Source organism: Macaca nemestrina, chromosome 3 (genome assembly GCF_043159975.1).
Source record: "Macaca nemestrina isolate mMacNem1 chromosome 3, mMacNem.hap1, whole genome shotgun sequence".
Taxonomy (NCBI): Eukaryota; Metazoa; Chordata; class Mammalia; order Primates; family Cercopithecidae; genus Macaca; species Macaca nemestrina.
Window position 1 is genome coordinate 190,891,889 of NC_092127.1, and position 20,223 is coordinate 190,912,111.

At 54.4% G+C, this 20,223-nt stretch overlaps 1 protein-coding gene across 3 annotated transcripts in view; it reads right to left on the bottom strand.

The window, feature by feature from the left end:
* The window catches only part of NSD2 (nuclear receptor binding SET domain protein 2), a 112,749-nt gene extending 108,699 nt beyond the window's left edge, over positions 1–4,050 (bottom strand). For 2 of the 3 annotated variants that reach the window (XM_011744853.3, XM_011744856.3), the window contains exon 1: positions 3,894–4,050. The gene's annotated coding sequence lies outside the window, so the exon portion shown is untranslated. Of the gene's footprint in view, positions 1–3,226; positions 3,251–3,893 lie in introns of those variants that run through there. The other variant, XM_011744854.3, reaches the window with a different exon arrangement.
* Positions 4,051–20,223: the final 16,173 nt, after the last annotated feature.

Here is a 20,223-nt window from a genome sequence, read left to right on the forward strand (position 1 = left end):
GGGCAACATGGTGAAACCCCGACTCTACAAAAATTAGCCAGGCATGGTGGCACACGCCTGTTGTCCCAGCTACTCACGAGGCTGAGGTAGGAAGATCGATTGAGCCCAGGTAGTTAAGGTTGCAGTGAGCTGTAATCATATGACTCCACTCTAACCTGGGTAACAGAGCAAAACCCTGTCTTTAAAAAAAAAAAAAAGGAAAAAGCTATACTGCAACTTGGCCAGGCACAGTGGCTCACACTTGTAATCCCAACACTTTGGGAGGCCAAGGCAGGAAGATCCCGTGAGGCCAGGAGTTACAGGGACCAGCCCAAACATGGCAAGACTATCTCCATAAAAAAATTTAAAATTAGCCAAGCATGGTGGCAACTGCCTGTAGTCCTAACTACTTAGGAGACTGAGTTGGGAGGAGAGCTTGAGCCCAGGAGTGCCAGGTTACAGTGAGCTATGATTACACCACTGCATTCCACACCAGGTAACAGGTGAGACCCTGTCTCAAAAGAAAAGAGCAATGTTGCAACCAACAGACAAATATAAAATGCTAGAGTCCCTGGGTAACCAACATAAGTCTTTTTCTCCCCCAAAGTACTCACTGCAAATAACCATTCATTAAAAAAGAATTAGCAAATCATACAGTTTATAAATACAAGCCTAATCCTCTAAAGCCCCTGTGTCATCTCTTCTATTGTATTCTGTGTACTTTTTTTTTTTTTTTTTTGTCTTGACCAAGGATAGAGAAATCGACGAGGTAGATTTCTCGCTCCATCTTGGTGGTAGTACAGATCTGTCCTATTACTTGTTGTACTTATATACTTGCAATGTTTCAGAGTGACCTTAGCCAAGCCATTTCCTTTCCAGACTCAGCTTCTTCTCCCAGATGCTCCATTACTTACAAAACAGAGAGGCAAACAGGCCAGATACTGGCATTAAAATGGGCAGTTTGTTTACTCTAAGCCATATACCCATGTATTCAGCATTTACTGAGTGTCTGCCATGAGAAGGCACCAGCAGAGGCAATGCTGCCCAAGGCAATGACAGAGTCCTACCTCTAAGAGTTAACCCAACAGGGGAGAAAGGTCACAAGTGGCCATTAAAAAGCCATGAATTATGCTCAAAGAGGAAAGACAGGTGGCAGGCAGTCCACACCCAAGAACAGCACACACAAAGGCCTGGAGTCAGGACATGGTACCACATATTCGGAGACCAAGGTCACATTTACCACAATCAAGCAAAACAAGAGACTGAGGTTCAGAAGACTAAAATGCTTATCCAAAGTTGTATGCATTCTATGCCCATGGGCAGCCCACCAAAAAAAAAAAAAAAAAAAAGGCAAAACCAAGCACCTGGATCAGAATATATGAGTACAAAGCCTTATGGCTTCTGTTCCTGCTGATTAATTATTTACTTAGAAAGGTTATTTGCCCACTTGCCCCGCTAAAAAGGACAAGGCAGAGCCAGGAAGGCTGAGTGTGCCTGTAGTCCCCACTACTCAGGAGGCTGAGGTGGGAGAATCACTTGAGCCCAAAAGTTTGGGACTGAAGTGCACCATGATCGCTCTCCTCTGAAATAGCCACCACACTCAAGCCTGGGCCACATAGAGAGACTCTGTCTCTAAAAATAAATAAATAGCACAGGACAAAATATGTTTGGATTATGAACTTCAGCACCATCTTAGCACATCCTTTCATACAAGTTCTTACTTAGTAAAGAGAATCCTGCAGCTCAGCAAGACTAATTCCAGCTACTTTTGCATGTTTTACATTGAATCTTCAAACTGTAAAAAAAAGTTCACATTCTGCTATGTGAGTAAACTTTGTAAGATTTGATTCCTTTTAGGAGAAGATAATCTGAATAGGCAGAAGGCTGTACCCATGTAACTCCCACAGGATTAGGAAGAGTGGGTAGTCTACCTATTCAGATTATCTTCCTGACTCATTCCAGGATTCTGATTAACGCTTCGTTTGGGTCCCCACATTTCAGCAGGTACTGGTTTAAAAGCCCTGGATAAGCTGATTGCATAAAAACAAACCAAGTCACACCTACAGTCTGTTGACCTTATCATTTTGTTCTGTATGTCTCCACAAGTTATATTAGTTTACATGTTACACAAGAATATGTAAGATAAATTGTCCATCATTGTTTGAAATTGACAATTACCTCATACTCTTAAAATAAAATGTTTACTGTTAGAATCAGAGGCCAGACTCTTTGATAGTAAAGCAGTCAGGAGAGGACGATTTTTGCACTGAATAGATCAGAGCTGTTCACAAAAGCTTACAGAAACTCAAAATTGTGCAGTAAGTCCTCACTCTACCAACCATCAGCCTAAAACTGAAGGTTGCTGGGTTTGGGTGGCTGAGAAAATGGAAGGAAAGAAAAGGAAATGACTCAAAGTAATCGTGCTTACAGCATGAGTCCTCTTCATCTCCATTTGGCAGTTTAGATTTGAACCATCATCAGTTGTGGGGAATGAGAGCACACATCAAGTACACAAGGAAAGGTTGTGCTCACAGAACTTGTTTGCTTTATGTTGCTGGCGTTCTGCTTTTTAAAATATTGTTGCTCTCATCACATTTAAATATGTAACTAGGGCACTTAAAACATTTTGGGAAAATTAAAAAGTTTAAGTCCCAAGTTCATAAATGGGATGGCTCCTAAGTTATTTTCCATGCTGATAATATTTAAAATACACAAAATAGAGTCAATATAATCAATGCGTGATGTTGGCATTTAACTCATTTAAAAATCAAGGCTTGAAAGTCTGTGAAGTAGGTGGGTAGTACTGAAGAGCTCCTCCTAAGCCAGGTCTGAACTTTATCAAGTTAGTCTTGTCCTCACAGGGTCTGTTCACACACACACACACACAATACACGTTATCTACCTAAAAATGACTAACGTCACCACATCAGTTTTGATACTATGTTTCAACTTGAATGTCAAAGCCCATCGTGGGCACAGAAAGATTGGTGCTGCAATGGGTCCATAATATCCTCATCCATTTTATTTCTACCGAAAGTCAAGACTAGCATTTTTTAAACGCCGAGATTTTAAACCACGGTTCCTGTGAGTGGAGCAAAACCAGCCATTCAGTCGCCAGGTCCCATCTCATGTCCTGAGGCTTCAAGGACTATCAATCTCTATACTGGTGCAAGGGGAACATCCCAGGTGGGAGGCCCGGAGGCCGAGGGCGCGCAGCCCCCCAGCAGGGTACCCACGCCCGGCTCACCCCCGCCTCCACCTGCCAAGGGCCGGACCGCGGCCCGGCTTCCCGGGGGAGCGCCCGCGCTGACCAACGCCCGGGCGCCGCGAGTGTCAACGCCGGACACCGTCTGCAAACAAAAAGCGATCCTCGGCCCGACCCCAGGCCCCGGCGCCGGCCCCGGGACCCCAACCTGCCCCTCCCACCGCGGCCGCCCCGGACCGGGGGCGCAGCACAAAGGCCGGCCCGACCCGCTCGGCGCCGCGGGAACAAAGGCGGCCGCCTCGGCCGGGCCGGGCACAGGTGCAGCCGCAGGGCCCGGCCGGGCCCAACATGGCCGCGCCCGCCCGCCCGGCCCCGTTAGCCGCCGCCGCCCGCAGGCCGCCGCCCCTCCCCTGCCCGGACGCGTCCTGGCCTCCGCGGTCCGCCCGGTCCTCCCGCCGGCCCTCAGGCCTCCGCGGTCCTCGCGGTCCCCCCGGTCCCCACGACCCTCTCGGGCCGCTCAGCCTCCCGGTCCCCCATCCCCTGAGCCGGCCCCTCAGGCCTCCTCGGTGCCCTCAGTCCTCCCGGGGCTCCCGCCCCCTCAGGCCTCCGCGGTCCTCCCCGCCGCCCCTCAGGCCTCCCACAGCCCGGCCTCCCGGCCCCAGCCCCGGCGGTTGGCGGCCCGCGACGGTTGGGCGGGCGCCCCAGTGACCTGCGGTGCGTCGCATCCTCGGCGGGCGGCTCTCCGGAGCGGCAGGCTAGGAGGGGGCCGGGGCCGTGCGGCGTAAGGGCCCAGACGGGGAGGGGGCGGCGGCGGCGGGCGCAGCGCGGCCAGGCCGAGGCTCTCGCGCGCGGCGCCGACCCCGCCCCCGCGCCTCCCGCCCGCCGCCGCCGCCGCCGCCGGGGCCGCCGCCGCCTCGCAGAAGCCGCGGGAAAAGTGCGCGCCGCTGATTGGCTGCCGCGCTCGCGGGGCCCGCGGACCGGGCTTTTCAAATCCGCGCCGGGGCCGCGCACGGGCGGGGCGGGCAGGCACGCGGCGGGTGGCGGCCGCGCGGCCGGGCGGGGCTGGCAGCGCCGGGAGGGCAGGGCCGCGGACCCCGCGAGCCGCCTCAGAGGAGCGCCGGGCGCGCGCCCTGCTCCCGCTACTCGGCGGCGCGCACCCGGCCCAGACCCGGCGGCCTCAGGCGCCGCGCGCAGTGACGTCACGGTCCGCGCCCAATCACCGTCCGGAGCCGGCGCCCCAGAGCCGTGGGCGCGCGGCCGCGTAGGCCGGCGTTGGGCGCGCGGCCCGCCCGCGCGGGTCCGCAAACTCCTGTCCCGTGAGAGGGGCGCGGGGCCTGGGGCCCGCGGCCAGCGGGAGGCGGTTGGTGGCTGGCGGCGTGCGCCTCGTGGAGCGGCAGTGCGGGGACGGGTGGGGAAACCGTCGCAGAGGCTCAGCCGTTGCGGGCCCGGGGCCTCAGCATAGACGTGGCGGAGAGGGTCAGACGCCGCGACGGGGCAGGGCGTCGTGCTCTTCCCGCCTAACGGCCGCAGGGCGTGAACAACGAGTCCCCCCGGCGAGGGTCCGGCCCGGAGCTGGGTGCGGCTGCGGGAGGACCGCTTGCAAGGGGAGGACGCCGGGTCCAGGGGCGCTGCCCCAGCGCCGCTGCGGTAGCGCCGGGCTTAGCGGGGTGGCGCGGGCGTGCGGCTCCGGGAGGAGGAGGAAGCGGCGCGGGCGAGCGGGGAAGTCAGACGCTGCAAAAAGCGAGAGGGCCGGGCCGCTGAAGCCGATGTGATTTGCTGCCTGCCGCTCATGGAAGTTCGGCTCCTGCCTCCAGGTGCTGCCCGAGCCGGCGGCCTTGGGTTTTCTGTCCAGCAGGTTCGGGGAGCCGGGGACACCTTCGGCCTTGAGCTTTAGTGTCTGCTCGAGCTTTACAGGCCCAGCTTGAGGCCTCGTTGAGAAGAGGGCCCAGGGGAGCCTGGCGAGAGTTTGGTCAAGGAGAGCTTTGTTAAAGTGCGCCACCCGAGTTCCCCTCAAGAAGGGTCTTGCTGCCCGGCCTCGGCTATAGAACGCCACCTCAGCCCAGCTTCTGCCTCCCCGGACCCAGCCAGCCGCCAAGGAGTGGCCACAGTTCACCTCCCCTCTTCCTCTCCCGCGCCGCCTCCACTGCTGTCCCTTCACAGGTGCTGGGCCCTGTATAGGTTGAGTTGTGCCCCGCCCAAAAAAAAAGTGTTGCTGCAAGACTTACTGTAAGGCTATAGTAATTGAGATATTGTGGTACTGGTGGAAAAATACACAAATAGATCCATAAACAAAATAGAGAACCCGGATATAGACCACATAATGGAGTCAACTGAGCTTGACTTTAGGAAATGGAGAAAAGACATTTCAACAAATGGTGCTGGAACAACTGGATGTCCACATGCAAAAAAAAAATCAGGCTAGACACAGAATTTACACCCTAAACAAAAATTAATTCAAAATGGAGCCAAGGCCAGTGGCTCACACCTGTGAGAAGTGTGAGCCAGCACTGTGGGAGGCCAAAGTGGAAGGATTGCTTGAGCCCAGGAGTTGGAGACCAGACTGGGCAACATAGCAAGACCTCGTCTCTATCACCAAACAAATAAATGAATTTTTAAAATGACGGCCAGGGCCGGGCACGGTGGCTCACACCTTTAATACAAGCACTTTGGAAGGCCGAGACAGGTGGATCGCCTGAGGTCAGGAGTTCCAGACCAGCCTAGCCAACATGGTGAAATGCCGTCTCTACTAAAAAAAAAAAAAAAAAAAAAATACAAAAATTAGCCATGCATAGTGGCGGGCACCTGTAATCCTAGCTACTCAGGAGGCTGAGGCAGGAGAATCACTTGAACCTAGGAGGTGGAGGTTGCAGTGAGCCGAGATCATGCCACTGCACTCTAGCCTAGGTGACAGAACAAGACTGTCTCAGAAATAAAAATAAAAAAACAAAAAGTGGACAAGCCAGGCACAGTGGCTCACACCTATAGTTGTAGTTATTTGGAAATCCGAGGCAGGTGGATCATTTGAATCCGGGAGCTCTGGGCTATGCCAATCAGATGTCTGCACTAAGTTTGCCATCAGTATGGTGACTTCCCAGGAGCTGGGAACCACCAGGTTGCCTAAGGAGAGGGGAGCCAGCCCAGGTCAGAAACAGAGCAGGTCAAAACTCCCATGCTGATCAGTAGTGGGATTGCACCTGTGAATAGCCACTGCGCTCCGGCCAGTACAACATAGCAAGACCTTCCTTGTCTTAAAAAGTGGACAAAAAGGCAGTGGCTCACACCTGTAATCCCAGCATTTTGGGAGGCCAAGGCAGGAGGATCCCTTAAGGCTAGGAGTTTGAAATTAGCCTGATCAACATAGTGAAATCCTGTCTCTACAAAAAATTAAAAAACAGCCAGGCATGGTGGTGCATGCCTGTAGTCTCATCTACCCAGGAGGCTGAAGCAGAGGGATCTCTTGAGCCCAAGAGTTACATGAGGCTACAGCGAGCTGTGATTGCACCACTGCATTCCAATCTGGGCAACAGAATGTGATCCTGTCTATAGTAAAGTGGACAAAAGACCTCCACAGATGCCTCCTCCCTAAAGTAGATATCCGGATGGCAAGGATGCACGTGAAAAGAAGATCCTCACTGTCAGGGTGTAATCTCAACTACTCAGGAGGCTGAGGTGGGATGACTGCTTGAGCCCAGGAGTTTGAATACAGCAAGACCCCATCTCTCAGAAATAACAAGAGGAAGAGAGACCTGGGCTAGCAGTTAGTATGCTCAGCCCCCTTGTCATGGGACGCTTGGGACGCTTCACAGAGTCCTCACCAGCAAAAACACTCTCATCAGACACACCTCTTGGACCTTGAACTTACCAACCTCCATAACCGTAAGAAATAAATTCCGGCCAGGTGCAGTGACTCATGCCTGTAATCCCAGCACTTTTGGAAGCTGAGATGGGGGACTCCTTGAGCTCAGGAGTTTGAGACCACCCTGAGCAACATGGCAAAACTCCATCTCTATTTTTTTTTTTTTTTTTTTTTTTTTTTTTTTTTTTTTTTTTTGAGACGGAGTCTCGCTCTGCCGCCCAGGCTGGAGTGCAGTGGCCGGATCTCAGCTCACTGCAAGCTCCGCCCCCCGGGTTCCCGCCATTCTCCTGCCTCAGCCTCCCCAGTAGCTGGGACTACAGGCGCCCGCCACCTCGCCCGGCTAGTTTTTTTTTTTGTATTTTTTAGTAGAGACGGGGTTTCACCATGTTAGCCAGGATGTACTCCATCTCTATTAAAAAAAAAAAAAACTGCAAAATCAACTGGGTGTGGTGGTACATGCCTATAGTCCCAGCTATTCAGGAGACTGGGTGGGAGGATCACTTGAGCTCAGGAGGTTGAGGTTGAGTGAGCCATGATTGTGCCACTGCCACCGCACTCCAGCCTGGGCAACAGAGTGAGACCCTGTCTCAAAAATAAGTAAGTAAATAAATTCATTTTCTTTTTTGAATCATCCAGTTTCAGGTAGTCTGCTATAAGCAACAGAAAACTAAGAAGCCAATCTGAAAGGGCTACAAACTTGTATGATTCCAACTCCATGACATTCTGGAAAAGGCAAAACTATGGAGACAAAAAAATTAGCCAGGGGTTAGGGCAGGGAGGGATGAATACGCAGAGCACAGATGATGTTTAGGACAGTGAAAATACTCTATATGACACTGTAACAGTGGATACAAGAATGTACAGCACCAAGAGTGAACCTAAAACTGGGTTTTCAGTGATAATGATGTGACAATGTGGGGTCATTGATTATAAGAAATGTACTACTCTAATGGGGAATGCTGATGATGGGGGAGGCTGGGTGTGTGGGTGAGAAGGGACTATATGGGACCTGGGTGCACTTTCTGCTCAATTTTGCTGTATAACTAAAACTGCTCTAAAAACTAAACTTTAGGCTGGGCACAGTGGCTCACCCCTGTTAATCCCAGCATGGGAAGCTGAGGCGGATGGATCACCTGAGGTCAGGAGTTCGAGACTAGCCTGACTAACGTGGCAAAACCCCGTCTCTACTAGAAATACAAAAATTAGCCAGCTGTGGTGGCAGCCACTTGTAATCCCAGCTCCTCGGGAGGCTGAGGCAGGATAATCACTTGAATCTGGGAGGTGGAGGTTGCAGTGAGCCAAGATTGCACCATTGCACTCCAGCCTGGACAACAGAGCGAGACTCCGTCTCAAAAAGAAAAAGAAAAACCCCACAAAAATTGAGTGGGTGACAGAGTGAGACCTTGTCTCATAAAAGAAAAAAAAGGCCGGGTGTGGTGGCTCACGCCTGTAATCCCAGCACTTTGGGAGGCCAAGGCAGGCAGATCACCTGACGTCAGGAGTTCAAGACCAGCCTGGCCAACATGGTGAAACCCAGTCTCTACTAAAAATGCAAATATTGGACTGGGCATAGTGGCACGTGCTTGTAATCCCAGCGACTCTGGAGGCTGAGGCAGGAGAATTGCTTGAACCCAGGAGGTGGTGGTTGCAGTGAGCCGAGATCATGCCATTGTACTGCAGCCTGGGCAATAGAACAAGACTCTGTCTGAAGAAATAAATATATAAAAATTAAACTTTATTAGTCAAGAAAAAAGATACATTGAAGTCTTAACTCCCAATACCTCAGAATGTGGTCTCATTTGGAGATGAGGGTCTTTCCAGAAGTAATCAAGTTAAAATGTGGTCATTAGGGTGGGCCCTAATCCAGTATGACTGTATTCTTATAAAAAGGGAAAACTTGGAGACAGGCACACCAAGGAGAAGCCATGTGAAGATGAAAGTAGAGGTCAGGGTGATGCTTCCTAACGCCAATGACTGCGGGCAGGAGGATGGGACCCATTCTCCCTGGCAACCTAAGAAGGAACCAACTTTGGAAATAACTTTGATCTCTCGTGTCTGGCTTCTTAAACTGTTTAAGCTACCCAGTCTGTGGTGTTTGCTACAGTAACCCGAGCAGATTGATACTGTCCCTAATAAGGCTTCTGGAGAACCTGGCCTATGGCAGCTGAAGTGGCTGGATTAGAGTCGGGGACATGGGGGTGAGGTGGCAAGGACAGCGGGCTTGGACTCAGGCAGTGGAGACAGAGACATTTACAAAGACTTGGGGCTGGGGCAGGTATGAGGGGCAGAGGGAGGTGAGCAGTGGCTTTTTTACTTCCCAGGATCCTGAGCACTGTCCCCACAGCAGAGGCACAGCCTTTGGCACTGGAGCTGTGGGAGCCAGGCAAGCCCCTCCACCCCTTGGAGGCTGTCTGTACAATGGGAAGCACATGGCAGGAGCCAGCCTGGGAGCCTCCCACATGGTGCTCAGCCTGCGCTCATTTCTTTTCTAGTAGACTGGGTTCCTGCCCAGGCCCCAACTCCAGGTGCTGGTGTGGGTACTAGAAGGGGTGCCGGGAGCTGAGATGTGAGCTTTCTGGACAAGGCTGTGTACCCACAGTCCTGGTTCCTGGGCCTCAGACACCTTAGGCTGCAGAATAAGACATCAGCTGGTGCAGCCTCCAGACTTTGCAGCCAGGTCACCTGCAGATAGAAACAAGTACCCAGCTGTGCCCTGCTGTTGAGACAAGGTGCTGTGACCCAAGGCTCCAACCCTGGCCCAGCCTACTCCTAAATCCTCCAGGTCTCTCCAGCCACTCAGGAGTGCTAAGTCCAGTACTCCTTCTCCTGGTCTGAAAGGGATGAGAAAAAGGTCCTTAAGGCCAGGCAGGGTCCATTAAAAGCAAGCAGGATGAGAGTGGGGAGCCTGAGGTTTTAGGTCCAGAAAGAGCCTCAAGGGCAGGCGGACAGAACAAAGCCTGCTCGAAAAGACCCCTTGGTGATCAGCCACAGGCTACCTCTGCTTCCCACTAGAGAAGGGACTGGCCCCGGAGTACACTGGGGCCCAAGGAAGCCCTCCCCAGGGTCCCCACTAGAAGGGGTTACCAAATTATTTATTCTTCCTCCAAACCCTAAGTGATGAGGCCCTGCTGGGTCCTGTGCAGAGTGTAGGCTTGGGCAGCTGCCAGGAGATGCCCCACAGCCGTCACTGCCAGAGCTCACCTCAGGCCGCCAGAGGCCCCTAGAAAGTGTCTATCTGGGCAGTGGCCAAAAGCCTCTGGCTATGGGGAGGAGGACAGGTGCCTCTCCAAGCCCTGGATCCCTCTAGGGCACAGGCCTGGAAACCGCCTGCCTCCCCACACCATTTAAATCTCCGCAGCGTAAGAGGAATACCACTACGTCTCATTTCATTCTACGGATTTGGAATTAGGGCTCCTTTTCCCAAAAAACCTGCATTTTGAATAGTACAATCAACATGTAAATGTATTCAAAACATGCAAGTGTGTGGATTTCCTGGAAGAAAGTTATCTGGGGCTGGCTGGTCTTTTCCTGCCCAGCACAAGCCTCCCTCAGCCCAGACAAGCTCTCTCGGGTGATCCTGAGCCCCTTGCAGTGAGTCTGGCCAGCTCTGTACCCCAATCCCCACCCATACACACCAAGGGCCTCTCCCCAAAGGTGATGCGTGTTGTTGCTCTCAAGAGCCTGAAGGGGCCAGGGTGGTGGCTCATGCCTATAATCCCAGCACTTTGGAGGCCGAGGCGGGTGGAATGCCTGAGGTCAGGAGTTTGAGACCAGCCTGGCCAATATGGTGAAACCCTATCTCTACTAAAAATACAAAAATTAGCTGGGTGTGGTGGTGCATGCCTGCAGTCCCAGCTACCTGGGAGGCTGAGGCATGATAATCACTTAAACCTGGGAGGCAGAGGTTCAGTGAACCGAGACTGTGCCATTGCACTCCAGCCTGGGCAACAAGAGTAAGAAACTCTGTCTCAAGAAAGAAAAAAAAAAAAAGAAGGAAGAGGTCCACACCAGACACCTCTGGTGGGTTCCTGGGGAAAGGAGGCCCTGGTCTGAGGTGCTCGCCATTTGCAGGTGTGTCGTCCAAGCTCATCTGAGAGGCTCCAGGATGGGCTGTTGATGTTTCAGTCCCGCAGGGCAACGCTTTGGGTACACAGACTGCTGGGATGTTCTGACAGCCAGGGCTGCTTCCCCATCCCTGGAGGCTGAGAGAAGTTGTTCTTGGAGAGCAGGCCTCAGGCAGGTTGGTAGGGGCCACTGGAGGGGGGCCTGGGTCCTGGGTGGGCCCAGAGTGACACTGAGCAGGTGCTTAAGGACAGCAGCAGCCAGGCGGAGCCTTGTTTTGATCTCTTTATGACTCTCCTCTTTCCTCTAAAGAAAAGCTCCGTATCTGGCTGTCAGCTGTAGAGTCACCGCCTACTTGGGGCCTGCAGCCCTAGGAGGGAGAGTCCTCTTTCCCTCCATGTGGTTCTTCATGGCTGCATGTCTGGCACCTCCTGGCCCGCACCTCCCTATAAAGGCTGCTGCCAAAGGAGCCCCTGAGCCCCGGCTTGGCCTCCCCAACCCCCACCAGGGCTGGGGTCCCCCAGGGGCCAGGCTCATTGCCGTTTCCATGGAGATGTGTGCACTCTGACCCCAGCCTTTCTCCATCCCAGGCCGGATAAAGAGGGCTTCCAAGTGGAAACCAGCAGTCTCAAGCTGCCCCGCCTCCCAGGCCCCAGGTGGCTCCTGCCTCCAAGGAGGGGAGGGAAGGAGGCCCCATCCCCTCAACTCAGGGCCCAGCAGGTCCAGAGCCGAAGCAGAGCTGCAGCCACGGCCAGAAGGGCCTCCCAACAACCCTTTCCCAGCCCTAACCACTCTGGTCTCGGGCTGGAACTTCACCTTTCCCAAGATCTGGCTCTGTCCCAGCTCCCACTCAGCCTGAAGGCCACATTGGTCCCCTGGGATGGCCCATGGGAGTGACAGCTGCAGCCACTGGAAGCCCACGGGCAGCACTGCAAAGCCTCTCGGGGCCATGTGAACAGAGCTTCCACTGAGTTGGGGTCCCCATCGAGTAGGGGTGATGGACATGGGCGCTGAAATCCAGCTAAAGAGACCCTCCCCGTGTCCTGGCTGAGTCCCAGTGGTCACCTCCAGGAATAAACCACATATCAGGACCAGGCTTCAGTCCTGGGGGCAACTGGAAATCCATCTCCCCACAAAGATGCTTCCTGGAGAGGCCACCCAAGCAAGCAGAGCCCCAGGCCAGAAAGGTGACCCCCACTGGTGTCACCTCTTGGATAGCCACAGACACCCACCTTTGGCAAGCACCAACCTGAACTTTACCCCTCTCGCTGTGCCAGCTCTTAGCTGAGGGACAACTTCCTCCAGAGCCCTCTTTCATCCCCCATATCCCCGTGAACACTACCTCTGGACTGGACTAGGGGCTCCTAGGCCTGCTTCTCCCTCCTACCGGTTTCTTAGGGCCACAAAATGCCAGAAAGTTACCCTCATCGTTCTGCAGGCTAGGAGCCTGAAAACAAGGTGCCAGCAGGGTGGGAGGCTCTGGGGAGGGTCCTCCCTGGTATCTCCTCAGCTTCCGGTGCTTGCCTCAATCCTTTGGTGGCAACCTCTGAACCCTGGCTCTGTGGTCACGTGGCCTCCGCCTTGCCTGAGTCTGTTTTCTCTTATGAGGACCACAGATCTATTGGAGTAGGGCCCTTCCTAATAACCTTATCTTACCTTGATTACATCAGCAAAGACGCTATTTCCAGATGAGCTCGCACTTATAGATACTGGGTTAGGGCCCAAAAATCTCTCTTGAAACAAGATCTCAGCTCTGTCGCCCACACTGGAGTGCAATGGCGTGATCACGACTCACTGCAGTCTTGACCTCCTGGGCTCAAGCGATCCTCCCGCCTCTGCTTCCTGAGTACCTGGGACTACAGGCCCATAAGACCACGACCGATTTCGTTTTTGGTTTTTGGTTTGTTTTTTTTTTTCCAGAGCGGGGGTCTCCCTAGTTGCCTAGACAGGTCTCAGACTCCTAAGGTCAAGCAATCGTCCTGCCTCCACCTCCCAAAGCAATGGGATTACAACCATGAGCACCTGGCTCTACAACACCTCTCTAACTAGTTGCAGGACTTTAGCAACTACAGTTGGGACCTTGTGTCAGGTCAGAGCCAGCCCCAGGGCGTGGAACTCACCTGCACACCAGGGCGTGCAGGGCGGCAGGGCTGGGACTGGTGACAGCCAGGCAAGCGCAGTGTCCAGGCAGGAGAAGAGGTCCCCAGGCTCCTCGACCGCCCACAGGGCACCCGCTCAGCCACGACTCCCCCTCCACGGCCCAGTCCTGGCCTCACTTCCGTAGAGGCCCTGGCTAGGCCCCCCGCCTCCCAGGCCCCGGTTCCCGCGCACCCCGCGACCTGGCCCCAGCCAGGCTCTTCAGATTTTGCAGCTCGAGGTCCCTCGGAGGGAAGAAAGCGAGGCCTGGGTGCTGCGCCCCCCACTTCCTCCTGCCGCCCCCGCAGCCCCCGTTCTGCACAGGGACTTCCCCGGGGTCGGGACCACCCAGAGCAGGGCGCGCAGCCATTGCTGCCCACTCACTCCAGCTTTGGCGAAAGAAACAGTTTTGTGCTAAAATAGCACTTCTTTTTTTAATTATGAAAATGGCAGGAAATTAAAACCCACAGCAGCAGAAGGAAGAAAATAAAAGTTCTTCCTAGACCCTGTGCCTGCAGCGACGACTTTGGGGAGCGCGTTGGGCCACTTCTTCCCTGGAATGGCGACCGTCTTTGGCAGCCTGAGTTAGGGACTGACCAGGGACAGCCAGAGTGCCACCCCAGCCAGTCTGGGACAGCCACACAGGATGGAGGCTGCCTCCCCTTCTGCCAGCCAGCCAGATGTTGTACTATTTTTTATTGGAATAATTTTAGATTTACTGACAAGCTGCGAGGATCATAGACAGCCCCCCAACCTGGTTTCCCCGAATGGTAACATCTTACATTTCCAGAGTAGCTTTGTGGAAACCAACACTGGTCCCTTACTATTAACTGATCACCAGGGTTTATTCAGAGTTCACCAGTTTTCCCACAAATGTAGAAGGATCTAAAAAGCAAATGTGGCTGGGCACAGTAGCTCCCACTGCTGTAATCCCAGCACTCTGGGAGACCCAGGCAGGTGGACGGCTTGAACCCAAGTTGAAGACCAACCCGGGCAACATAGGGAGACCTCATCTCTACAAAAATTTTAAAATTAGCCGAGCATGGTGGCATATGCCTGTAGTCCTAGCTACTCCAGAGGCCGAGGCTGGAGGATTGCTTGAGCCTGGGAGTTCAAGGCTGCAGTGAGCTATGATCACACCACTGCACTCCAGCCTGGGTGACAGAGACTCTGTCTCAAAAAATAAAAAATAAAAAGCAAATCTAGGTGCAGCAAACCACCATGGCGCATGTTTACCTACGTAACAAACTTGCATGTTCTGCACATGCATCCTGGAACTTAAAGTACAATAAAACTAAAGAAAAAAAAAAAAGAAAATCTATATGCAGAAGATGGAGCCCAGCCAGAGCGCTAGTGTGCAGCACCCCACTGAACTGGGGGCAGTAGCACAGCTGGAATCTGTGGGGAAGGCCCTGGAGGGGAAAGTGTTTGCAGGGAAGCCTGAGATATCACTGTCCTTGGCTGAGGAGTGGGCTGCACCTGCTCAGGATGAGGCCACCTGGACTTAACAGGAAGCAAGCTGCCATAGAAACTCTGGCCCAGCCTGCATGGAGAGACCTCATTCTAACCTCACTGATGTCCCTCATGAATGCTTTGGTACCTGGCTCCAAACCCGTCTCAGCCCACAGGCTTGGTATGCAGCTGAGACACCAGGACCCATGCCCTGGGAACTGGGATGGTGTCCTAGAGCAAATTCTCTAGGCACAGCCTGTCTTGGTTATCTATTGCTGAAAATGGATTATCCTCAGTTCTTCCCCATGTGTGCCTCTCTATCTGAGTGTCCTCGTGACCTGGCAGCTGGCTGTTCCCAGAGTGGAAATCCAAAAGGGACCAGGGAGCCTGTAATCCCAGCATTTTGGGAGGCCGAGGTAGGTGAATTGCTTGAGCCCTAGAGTTCAAGACCAGCCTGGGCAATGTGGCGAGACCCCATCTCTACAAAAAATACATAAATTAAGCAGGCATGGTGGCCGTGTGCCTATAGTCCTAGGTACTCTAGAGGCTAAGGTGGGAGGATCCCTTGAGCCCAGGAGGTGGAGGCTGCAGTGAACTGCGATTTTGCACCACTGCACTCCAGCCTGGGCAACCGAACGGGACCCTATCTTAAAAAAAAGTGGGTTCCATTGATTCTAATAAAAAATTAAAAAAAAAAAAACCGGCCGGGTGCGGTGGCTCACGCCTGTAATCCCAACACTTTGGGAGGCCGAGACGGGCAGATCACGAGGTCAGGAGATCGAGACCATCCTGGCTAGCACGGTGAAACCCCATCTCTACTAAAAAATACAAAAAACTAGCCGGGCGAGGTGGCGGGCGCCTGTAGTCCCAGCTACTCGGGAGGCTGAGGCAGGAGAATGGCATAAACCTGGGAGGCGGAGCTTGCAGTGAGCTGAGATCCAGCCACTGCACTCCAGCCTGGGCGACAGAGCGAGACTCCGTCTCAAAAAAAAAAAAAAAAAAAACCAACAAATTTAGGTCAACATGGTGCCTCTTGCCTAATCCCAGCATTTCTTTGGGAAGCTGAGGCAGGAGGCTCACTTGAGGCCAGGAATTAAAGACCACCCTGGGCAACATAGTGAGACCCTGTCTCTACAAAAAATTAAATAACTAGCCAGGCATGGTGGCACATGCTTGTGGTCCCAGCTACTCAAGGAGGCTGAGGCAGGAAGATTGCTTGAGCCCAGAGGTCAAGACTGTGGTGAACCGTGATCATACCACTGCACCCCAGACTGGGCAACATAGTAAGGTCCTGTCTTAAAAAAAATATATATATATACAAATACACAGCCCTCCCATGTCCCAACCCAAAGCCACCACTTTTTTTTTTTTTTTTTTTTTTTGAGATGGAGTCTAGCTATGTCTCAAAAAGTGTAACGTAGTATAGGGTACATGTACACTGGAGTGTACTGGCACGATCTCACTGCAACCTCCATCTCCCAGGTTCAAGCAATTCTCCTGCCTCAGCCTACCAAGCAGCTGGGATTACAGGCACACACCACCCCGCCCAGCTATTTTTTTGTATTTTTAGTAGAGACGGGGTTTCACCATGTTGGCCAGGATGGTCTCCATCTCCTGATCTCGTGATCGGCCCACCTCAGCCTCCCAAAGTGCTGGGATTACAGGTGTGAGCCACCGCGCTTGGCCCAAAGTCACCACTTTTATGTGCAGGTGGTTCCTCAGTGGGGTGAGAGGAAGCTGGAGGCTGAGGCTGACCTCCGCTTCTGCTGCATGCACCTGGCGAAAGTTTCTCCCAGCTGCAGGAAGGTGACCTGGTATCCAAGGTTTTTCTCCCGTGCTGTCACCCTTGCCCCTGCCATCACCAGTAAGTGCAAGCACCCTTGGTGTGTGGAGCACCCCACTCTCGTCAGCTTACTTGCTCTGGTACCTGGCTCCAAACCCCTCTCAGCCCGCAGGCCAGTGATCCTGCTATCTTCTGCTGTCTCCCACTGCCCCCTCCTGTTCTTCCCTTTCCCTCTCCTCAGTTTACATTCCTGGGACAAGCCTCATAGTCTCTTGCAAACATCCTTGACTCTCTTCTTTCATCCTACTTCCCAGCAAACTCCCAATCTGGGCAAATGCAACTCTGGCTGCTTTGCACCAGAGCATGGGTCAAGTACAGCACACAGCCCTTCTTTCTCTAGTTCACTAACTGGTTCCCTAACCTCCCTGACTAGATCCCTAACTTCCTCCCTAACTAGATCCCTAGCCCCTTTCCCTAACTAGATCCCTAAACCCAACTAGTTCCCTAACCTCCCTGACTAGTCCCTAACCCCGTCCTTAACTGGGTCCCTAACCCCCTCCCTAACTACATCCGTAACCTCCCTAATGCGGCTGTGTGTACCTGGCCTTCCTGCCCTGTTTCTCTACTCTGTCACTTGTATACACATGAGTGACTATGGAAGGTTATGCGTGATTTGTGAGGCACATAGGGAGAAGGAAAAGGAAGTTTCCCAAACCAAAAAAAAAAGAGACAGCGAGAGAGAAAGGCTGAAAACAGTGCTTGCTATTAAACCCTGCGCCATGGTTCTGTGACCTTGTTCTGCTGCATATGGAGATGCGGGACTGGAAGGCCTCATTCCAGCCTTAAGAGTACACAGTCAGCTGGCTGGATGCCAGATTTCTACTTATTTCTTTTGACCTAGTTTGGTTTTTTTTTTTTTTTTTTTTTGAGACAGAATCTCACTCTGTCACCAGGCTGAAGTGCAGTGACGCAATCTCGGCTCACTGTAACCTCCGACTCCCTGGTTAAAGCAATTCTCCTGCCTCAGCCTCCCGAGTAGCTGGGATTACAGGGATGCACCCTAATAATCCCCAGCTAATTTTTGTATGTTTAGTAGAGACAGGGTTTCACCATGTTGGCCAGGATGGGCGCGATCTCCTGATCACGTGATCAGCCTGCCTCGGCCTCCCAAAGTGCTGGGATTACAGGTGTGAGTCACTGCGCCTGACCACGGCTATTTTAATTGTTGAAAATTAATTTATCTAAGATCCCACCCTGCCTGGGCTGCACAAGCATGGCAGACAGCACCTGCCTGTGTCAGTCCTGCTACTGTCTCTCCACTGCCAGGCTTTCCTTGTCCTGGTCCAGGGATGGTGGTTCTCTCCACTGCCAGGCTTTCCTTGTCCTGGTCCAGGGATGGTGGTTCTCTCCACTGCCAGGCTTTCCTTGTCCTGGTCCAGGGATGGTGGTTCTCTCCACTGCCAGGCTTTCCTTGTCCTGGTCCAGGGATGGTGGTTCTCTCCACTGCCAGGCTTTCCTTGTCCTGGTCCAGGGATGGTGGTTCTCTCCACTGCCAGGCTTTCCTTGTCCTGGTCCAGGGATGGTGGTTCATCCCAACTGCAGGCAAGGGCGTGTTCCACATTTCCTCACACCTGGCACTTTGGGCAGGGTGGAGGCTGCGGGGAGGGCTTCCCCCCTCGTCCAGTGTCCTTCAAAGTCCTGTAAACAGACACTAGCACAGATGGGGCAGTCACCACCTCCTGCTTGGCCTTGTCAGGACACCTGGGACCCCACGGCATCAACAGGAGGAGCCGTTTCTCCCCTCCCTGGGGTCTCCCTCCCTAGCTAGCATCGGGCAGGGTCATCTGGTGCTCAGGACCAATGTCCCGACCAGGACTAGGACAGTGTCCTACAGCTGAGCCATAAAAAGTCCAGTTCTTTCTGAGCCTGACCAACTGTCCACTCCAGCTCAGGCCTGACCCTGGGTGGGGAGACAAGGACTATCCTTCTGTATCCCCCTTTTGTCTCCTGAGGGATGTGTGGAAACGGGGCCCCTTCACGTCTGTTGGCAGCACAGGCCGAGGTTCAGGCCTAGTTGTGCTTAAACTGAGTCTGCATTTGATGTCTGCAGTGCCCACTGACCAGTGTGGACACAGGGACTTACAAACGGCTTCAGAGTGCCCTGCACTAAACAATGTCCCCTTCTCCCACCTGAGATGGGGAATCCAAGCGCATCCAGGCCCAGTACCTGGCAGTTCCTGTTTGGGAAAACCACCCAGGCAAGCAGGCTAAACCCAAGTTTTCCTGATAGGTGAGGACCGACTGCATGGACAGCAGGGGCGGAGGGGACCCTGGGGAGGGAGCCTCCTAGGGAGATGTGCCATTCAACCAGCCTCTCAAGACTGGGGAGCTGGCTGGCATCTGGCGTTTCACACCCCATGTGCTCCAGGGAACAGAGATGCTGAGTGTGCACTACAAAACCCTCCCCAGGCAGTGTCCTGAGGTGCCGCGGAGAAGCAGAAGGAGGCAGGTTACATCCCTGAACAAGACAGAGGGCAGGGCAAATGCCGTGCTGGGGATCTCCTAGCTGGAGATCTCGACCAGCTGGGCCCCCAGCGCCGCAGGTCCCCATATTTCTCACTGTCTGCTTTCTCTGCCCCAACTCAGGGATCCTCATCTTAGGGAAGGAAGGGGAAGGTGGGGCTCAGAGGTCACGGTCTGCTAGGAGGCTGCACGGTCTCTCTTCCCTGGACTAGTCAGGTTGGCTGTTAAAATGGGCTGCGGGGAGGCTCTTGGGAGACAGCGCATGAGCGGTCCGCGAGCCCAGCCCAGCTCTGGCGGGAATTCTGGAGACTCCGAGCCAGGTCCTTGGTGTCCTGGCCTTCGGCTGTTCCTTCTTGGACTGGGAGGTGGAGCGGACGGGGTTTGGCCCAGGTTAGGAAACCTGGCGCCCTTGCGGCGCCCAGGACCCCAGGGGCTGCTTAGGCCAGAGCGAAACGAGGGGTCCCCCCGCGCCCACGCAGGACCCACGTCCATCCCTCCCGCTCAGACGGGAGGACGCGGTGTGCCGGGGTTGGCGGTGGTGTACTGGCTGCGCCGCCGCCCAGCCTAGTGCCCTCGCCTCCAGGGGCCGGCATGGCCCTGTCCTTCGGGGCAGGACCCTGCGCTCCCGTCCCCCTAGTGGTGGCCGGGGACCCCCGACGCCGAGCAGCGCCGTATCTGGGGAGGGCCGCCTGGTACGCAGGGAAGAGGCACTCAGGGCTGCGCGCGCCGGAGTGCAAACCTCCGAAAGTAGAGCCACAGAGCAGGGGAGACCGGCGAGGGACCGCGGCCGAGGGCGACAAGGGCGCCTCTCCATCCCCAGCGTCCCCTGACTTGCCCTTGGAGCCCCAAGCTCTCAGGAGCCGTTTTCTACTCGTGGGTGCAGGACTTAGTCCCAGAAAAGTTCCGGACACACCCGGTGTTGCCGCCGCCCGGAGACGAAAAGACAATACCCGCGCAAGCGCCGCCAACTCCCTCAGCTCCTGCGCCGCCACGCTGCAAACGGTGGCGTCCACGGTACGACGGGAACCAGGATACAGCGAGCCCCGGAAGCCCACTGCTCCGGTGCCGGTGCACGCCGGGAGCGGTAGTCCGCGCCTCAGGGTAGTCCTTCGCCCCGGTGCACGCCGGGATCGGTAGTCCGCGCCCCAGAGTGCAGGCCGTCCCGGTGCACGCCGGAACCGGTAGTCCGCGGTGGTGCGGTCCGCCCCTCACCTGGCCGGCGGCGGG